We start from the raw sequence: 6,701 nt of genomic DNA on the forward strand, positions 1-6,701 counted from the left end.
GCCCTCCCCAGTCAGACAGCGAGATTCCTGGCGACAGAAGTCTTGTCTTCATTACCCTAGCACCAGCACCAGCAAGGGGCCTTAGATGTTCCCTGTGTGCAATGATCTGTGTGTATATCCTATGTATAGATGTCCTGGGCTCCATACACAGTTGTTGAACTCAACCCAGGATGGCTATGCCAGGACAGAGAATGTGGCTTTTAAGGGACCCTAACAGCCAATTCGAAAAAACAAAAACAAAAACAAAAAAAAACTTGATCCTTGATTTAATCATGGGATTTCTACTAATATATCATACATTTGGGGTTTTTCAAGTCTTTCTTCTTCCTCTTACTACTGATCACGTCATTCCCCTGTGCCAGGCATAGCACAGCCATGTTTGTTTGATGGACACATGTTGATTAGGACATTGACAGACTTGCTGTCTCTGATGCCCCTGGCAGGGAAAAGCCAGATGGCAGGGCCTCAGATATCAATGGCTTACATGGGACCTCCTTACTTTGGTTCCTTCTCCCAAGGAAACAGTTGCAGTCGTAACAGAAGTGCACATATTCAAAGTCTGCTCATGCTGTATGCCATGTGGTCAGGAGGGGCAGTCATCTCCCAGGGCAAGAGGGCATTTCCAGCCTCCCCCTGGGCACATCTTCCCTGCTCTTGGGCAAAACCACCAGCCAAGATAAAGCTCACGTTATTGGTGGACTTGATTTTTATGTCATCTTTATCCATCATTTACGTACTTGTTTAACATATGAAATATGTTTACATATTTAACAAATGTCTTGAGCACTCGCTGTGTGCCAGGTGCTATGCTGAGCACCACTGGGTACAAAGATGAACTAAAATGTGGGTGCTCCCCAAGGCACCTGAGGCCAAGCATGCATAAAGGAAATGGACAAAACCATGGGGTTGAGATGAGAAAATACTAGAAGGAGGAGGGAGAGGAGGAGAAGAAGGTGGGCGAGGACAGTCCCTTGAGACAGATGTCTAGCTGGGAGGAGGATGATGGATCTGAGAAGGAGCAACACAGGGATGGAAGGAAACAGAGAACGCCACTGCCAGAGTCTGCTGGGGCCCGACTTCATGGATTCACCCAAAACCATGCAGGCCTTTTACCAAGCACAGGGACACAAGGGATGCCACGCAGGGCCTGAACTCCAAAAGCTTGGGCCCAGTGAGGAGCCTGAGCTTCTCAGTGCGAGGAGGAGGTGCCAGGCCAGCTGAGAAGCCCTGTGGAAAGCAAATCCATGTGTGGACTGGCCCAGGCTGTGTGCCTCACAGAGGTTAACAAAGTCCTCCCATCGCCAGGTGGCCTGAGCTGGCTCACTTGGAACTTGCTTGTAATAATTTTGACTGGGTTAGTTACTTAGTAAGGCTGTTCACCCTATATTGACCGAAGCATAGACTCTTTTGACAGTGGCCCAATTTCGATACTTGTTACTCCTGACTGCAAGGTATGGATCACAACAGACAACATCCTCAGCACCCTACAATGTACTGGCCACACTGTTCCCCCAACGACTCTTCAACACCACACCTCCAAAAAAAGTTCAGCCCTTCCATCCAAATAAAGAAAATGTATGGCTCGCTGGGCACAGTGGCTCATGCCTATAATGCCAGCAATTTGGGAGGCTGAGGCAGAGGATCGCTTGAGCCCATAAGTTCAAGACCAACCTGGGCAACATAGTGAGACCCCATCTCTACAAAAATTTAAAAATTAGCTGGATGTGGTTGTATGTGCCTGTGGTCTCAGCTACTTGGAAGGCTGAGGTAGGAGGATCGCTTGAGCCCAGGAGGTAGAGGCTGCAGTGAGCTATGATCACGCCACTGCATTCCACCCTGGGTGACAGAGTGAGTCCCTGTCTCTCAAAAAAAAAAAAAAAAGTCTACATCGGGATTCACCAATGCACATCACTCCTACGGGGCCGTCCGTCTCCTGGTACCCGGATCAGGGTGGCAGCACTGTTCTTCAAAGCTCATTCCATCCTAAGAGGTCACCATGGTTTCCTGCCTCCGTCCGATCTCAGATTTGCAATACCACTCCGATCCTTTCTGGGACTGAGTTTTCTGCCTGGGTGATGCAGTCCGATTAAAAGTGAAAGAAGGAATGGGACCAGTGAGATCTAACCAAAGAGAACCAAAACCAGCAAAAGCATTCCGGGGAGAAGAGGCAATCCTCCTCCAACTTTACCCGGTGGTTTTAAGCCTTGCATTTCTCCCTTCAAAAGCTATTTTAAAATTTTTGACTTGGTCCTAAACAATGGTTGAGGATTTTAAAATATGACTATCTATCCTGTTTAAACTCCTTCAGTGGAAATAACTGAAAACACTACCTTGTTTCTTCCTTCTGGGATTCCAATGTTTAAAACATATCATGTGTTTTCATTCTCATACAAAACTCTTTGTAAGAGTTTTCTTTACTTTACATAGTGATAACATTTTTAAAAAATTTAACTCCATTAAGACCAAATAATGCTAGCAATGCAAAAAGATCAGGAAAAGACCAGTGGGTTCGACTAGGGGTTAGAATCAGGGTTTGTCTGTATTACTGAAGGGAAAACTATGTCACACATGCACAAAATTGAACCTAAGCAGGTCACGTTCCCCTGAAGGCCAGCAAAGAAAACTGTGAATCATTCTAAAACCCTTCCATATCTGCAGTGCTCACTGAACCAGATTCCTGAAGGCAAGCAAACAAAAAGCTGTTCTTTTCCAAGCTTTTGCTGGATGCCCAAATGTGTCATAAGAAGAACAAGTATCTACTAGCAGGCTGGCATTAAGAAAAAAGTCAATATTAGAGAGGAGGGAAAAAAAATCAGGGAGGCTATGTCACTGGAGTTCTGCAGCAGCTCAAAAGCTCAGAGTAACAAACGCCTGGCCACCAGGTGACTCATGCCCCTTGCTGCCAGGCACATGGAAGGGTCGAGTGGGGAGGCACCCGCGTGCACTGTGACAACTTCTGAGCTGATGGAGCTGCAGTCAGGCCAGTGAGTGCCCCTGGCTGGCCCGGGAAGACCGGCCTGCGCTCTGATCCTGCCCCTCTGGTATCGTTCAACCCAGTCAAGCCTGTTCAACAATTTCTTCTCTAAAACAGGCTCTTTGATGCAGCCTCATTTTGTGTTCAGTGACATGAAAGAGATACTGATGCTGATTATCAAAGGCATGCCTCCCAACCACAAGCAGCTAATGCCCGCGGGAGGTAACATTATCTCTTCCTCCAACTTCTGCATCTTCCCGCTGGGAAGGGCTCAGTGGCCGCAGAGAACATCTTTTTTCCCCTATTAATTTCACATCGGATATTAATCCGAGTGGGAGGAACATGGATTAATACCTTAAGCTTGTAGGTCACACTCAGGTGAACATGCTCCATGGATCTAAATGCCACGGAGGCAGAGAAAGCTGCCTCCTGGGGCTCCTGAGGAAAGAGCCTCCCCTGAGAATCCCCTGGGTCATCGCCACCCCTGGCCCACCCTCTAGAGGCCCATTACGCCATCCCATAGAAATCTGTGTTAATAACATCTTCAGAATAAAAGATAGAGTACCTTCCTATCCGGGGACAATTCTTTTCCACTCTAAGCATTCAAGATAAAATGTCCAACAATCAAGGTGTCAAATAAACCCACATGTTTACAGTGGAATTGCATACAATTTAAAAGGATATTTCATGATGGGCAAAATGTTCATGATATATCAAAAAGAAAAATTTTTTGATTACAAAACATTATGTACAGCATGACTTCCGTTTTGGAAAAATAAAATAAACTGAGTTGAGCATGTGTGTTTGTGCTTGCATAGAGAAAAGTCTGGATGAGGCCCACCACGCCAGCAACAGCGGCCGTCTCAGAGTAATGGGACTGCACGCGGCTTGCCTTTATTCTTTCTTTGCTAATATATATTTTCTAATTTTTCCACAAAGTATATTATTTCCTTAAATTACGGGAGTTTGGAATTTGGTCAGATGATGCACAGTCAGGAAAAGGAAGTTGTCATACCCAAAGGGCAATTTTTTTTTTTTTTTTTTTTTGCCACAGCCTCATTCTTTCCCTGAGACTGGAGTACAGTGGCATGATCTTGGCTCACTGCAACCTCCGCTTCCCAGGCTCAAGCGATTCTCCTGCCTCAGCCTCTCCAGTAGCTGGGACTACAGGCATGTGCCACCACGCTGGGCTAATTTTTGTATTTTTAGTAGAGATGAGGTTTCACCATGTTGGCCAGGCTGGTCTCAAACTCCTGAGGTCAAGTGATCTGCCTGCCTCGGTCTCGGCCTCCGAAAGTGCTGGGAATACAGGCATGAGCCACTGCCCCCGGAAAAAGTGCTTGTTTTTAATTATGTTTATGTTTTTATTTTAAATAACAGCTAAGCCAATAACATAACGATTTCCTTTGTCCTTGCTAACAAGACCTGCCGATCCACCCATCTCTCGGCACCAGCAGTCTGGAAGAGAAATCTCAGATTAGTTGAGAAAATGAGGTGGCCAAAATTGTTCTTGCTGTCTACCTAACCTCATTCTCCATCAGTCTCTTCATGGAGGGACACGTGAGGACCACACACGTTCTGGTTGCTCTGGCTCTGGGATTAAATGAAAAAAAAAGGAGGGAAACTGTAAATCCTAATTCACCATACAAATGTGAGTTTATTATCGTACTATTATTATCTGTGTGATATCTTGGTTTACCTTTAAGGCAGCCTGAGTTTCAAACCTGCAGTAGAAGGAGTGAAGGCTAAGATGCCCTCCCGCCATGGTCTCTCTGACAACTGCTGGGCTGAGGAGAGTCTCAGACCTCTGGCAATAGACTGAGATCCTAGTCTAATCGCAGAAGGAAGGATGCAGGCAGTGAGAAGCTGAGGGAAGATTTGGAGCAAAGATCGTTGGTGAAAGGCTCAAGAGTATCTGACCCATTGAAGTCATCGTTGCAGGGGACGGATGGAAAAGAATAGCTGTAGAATCGTATGAAAGTGAAAAGTTCTACTAGAATTTCTTGCCGTCTAGAAATGCACACCAACCCACACATGCACGTGCACACACACACTCCATGTAAACAGTACACACAAGCATGCACACGGATTTTGTCATGTGTGGGGGGCCTATGTGTCCCCTCCCAAATACACACTCCTGGAAGCTCACACTGTTTTCCTCGTTCCACAAGAGGTTAGAAAGGCTGCATGGGTGTCAACCCGGCCCTCCCCGGGCTTCCCGACATTAAAAGTATCAGCAGGTCCATAAACAGGCGAAAACCCTAGAGGCTCGCCTGGGCAGCGGGGCTCGGGGTCTGCTTTTCCCACATCGGGCGCTCACAGATTTACTGCAGCGGGAATGAACGTTGTTCAGAGCATGTTTCTCACCCTCGCTAAACTAATATTTGGTCTCAGTCCCCTGGAACAAAATCCAGCCTCAGTGTCCGCTGAGCAGCCCTGGGCATAACAGAGGAGTCAGGCACGGAATTGGAGCCAAACAGAAAGGAAATGCAGTTCATTTCTCTTTTTCTGGAGTTTTAAAAATAACTCTTTGCCTTCCTAACCCCCGTCAGATCTGACCGAGCATGAGCCCCTCCTCACCTTCCGGAACTTCACCCCCACCCGCACCCTGCACACCCCGGGGCGGCGGTTCAGGCTTCCCCGGACAGGCGGGCCCGGCCTCGGCGCCTTCTCCCCGGCACGAAGTCCAGGGCACTTTTCCCGAGAGACACTGGGAGCGTGCCCGCGTCCGGACGGAGCGGAGACCCACCTCGTGGGCCCAGGACTCTGCAGTCTTCCGCTGAGCTCAGGGCTGGGACACAGACTCGCGGAGCGTGCCCAGGTGAACCCTCACAGCGCCCGGGGCCGGGCTTCCGGAACACGCGCCCCGACCTGCTCAGGCCTGCCGGGCTCCGAGAGCGGCCCCGCGGCCTGCAGGCCCCACCTCCCCCGCAGGGCGGGCGTCTGCTGCCCCCAAGCGGCCGCCAGCGAGGTCCTCGCGGCCCGGGAGCGGCCTTCCTCCGGGGTGTGGATCCGCACCCCACCCGCGGGGCACCGTGGTAACTGCAGCTAATTCTGAGTCTCCGCGGGCCCTCCGAGGGGCCGGGGTCACCGAACAGACCTCAGGCTGTCACCTACCAGCCATGCACACTCAGCCGTGAGTGCAGCAGCTCCCACTTTCCTTCTCCTCCTTGAGTTCAGCGCAATGGAAAGAAGCACAGCGAACCCGCCAAGCGGCCTAGTCCCTGGCGCGCCCGCCCTGCTAGCGGCGGAGGCCTGTTGTGATTCAACTCCCCAGAACCTTCCTTCTGTGATAACACCTCTGCTACCTGCTCAGGGGGAGAGTGCAAGACACAGGCCCTGATGTGGGGACGCCATTGAAGAAAATAAAGCCCTCCCCAAATAGGGGTAGAGATAACACGCAAGATGCCCACTAAAATTGGAATGCAGAGAACCCACGAGTAATTTTTTTTTTGAAGCGGAGTTTCGCTCTAGTTGCCCAGGCTGGAGTACAATGGTGTGATCTCAGCTCACTGCAACCTCCGCCTCCTGGGTTCAGGCGATGCTCCTGCCTTAGCCCCTGAGTAACTGGGATTACAGGCGCCCGCCACCACGCCCAGCTAATTTTTTGTATTTTTAGTAGAGATGGGGATTTTACTGTGTTCGCCAGGCTGGTCTCGAACTCCTGACCTCAGGTGATCCACCTGCCTCGGCCTCCGAAAGTGCTGGGATTACAGGCGTGAGCCAC

At 49.5% G+C, this 6,701-nt stretch overlaps 1 long non-coding RNA gene across 2 annotated transcripts in view; it reads right to left on the reverse strand.

The window, feature by feature from the left end:
* The window catches only part of LOC108583016, a 28,319-nt gene extending 21,831 nt beyond the window's left edge, over positions 1-6,488 (reverse strand). For both annotated transcript variants that reach the window (XR_004180010.1, XR_004180009.1), the window contains exon 1: positions 5,724-6,488. This is a non-coding gene — a long non-coding RNA (uncharacterized LOC108583016). The remainder of the gene's footprint in view (positions 1-5,723) is intronic.
* Positions 6,489-6,701: the final 213 nt, after the last annotated feature.

Source organism: Papio anubis, chromosome 19 (genome assembly GCF_008728515.1).
Source record: "Papio anubis isolate 15944 chromosome 19, Panubis1.0, whole genome shotgun sequence".
NCBI lineage: Eukaryota > Metazoa > Chordata > Mammalia > Primates > Cercopithecidae > Papio > Papio anubis.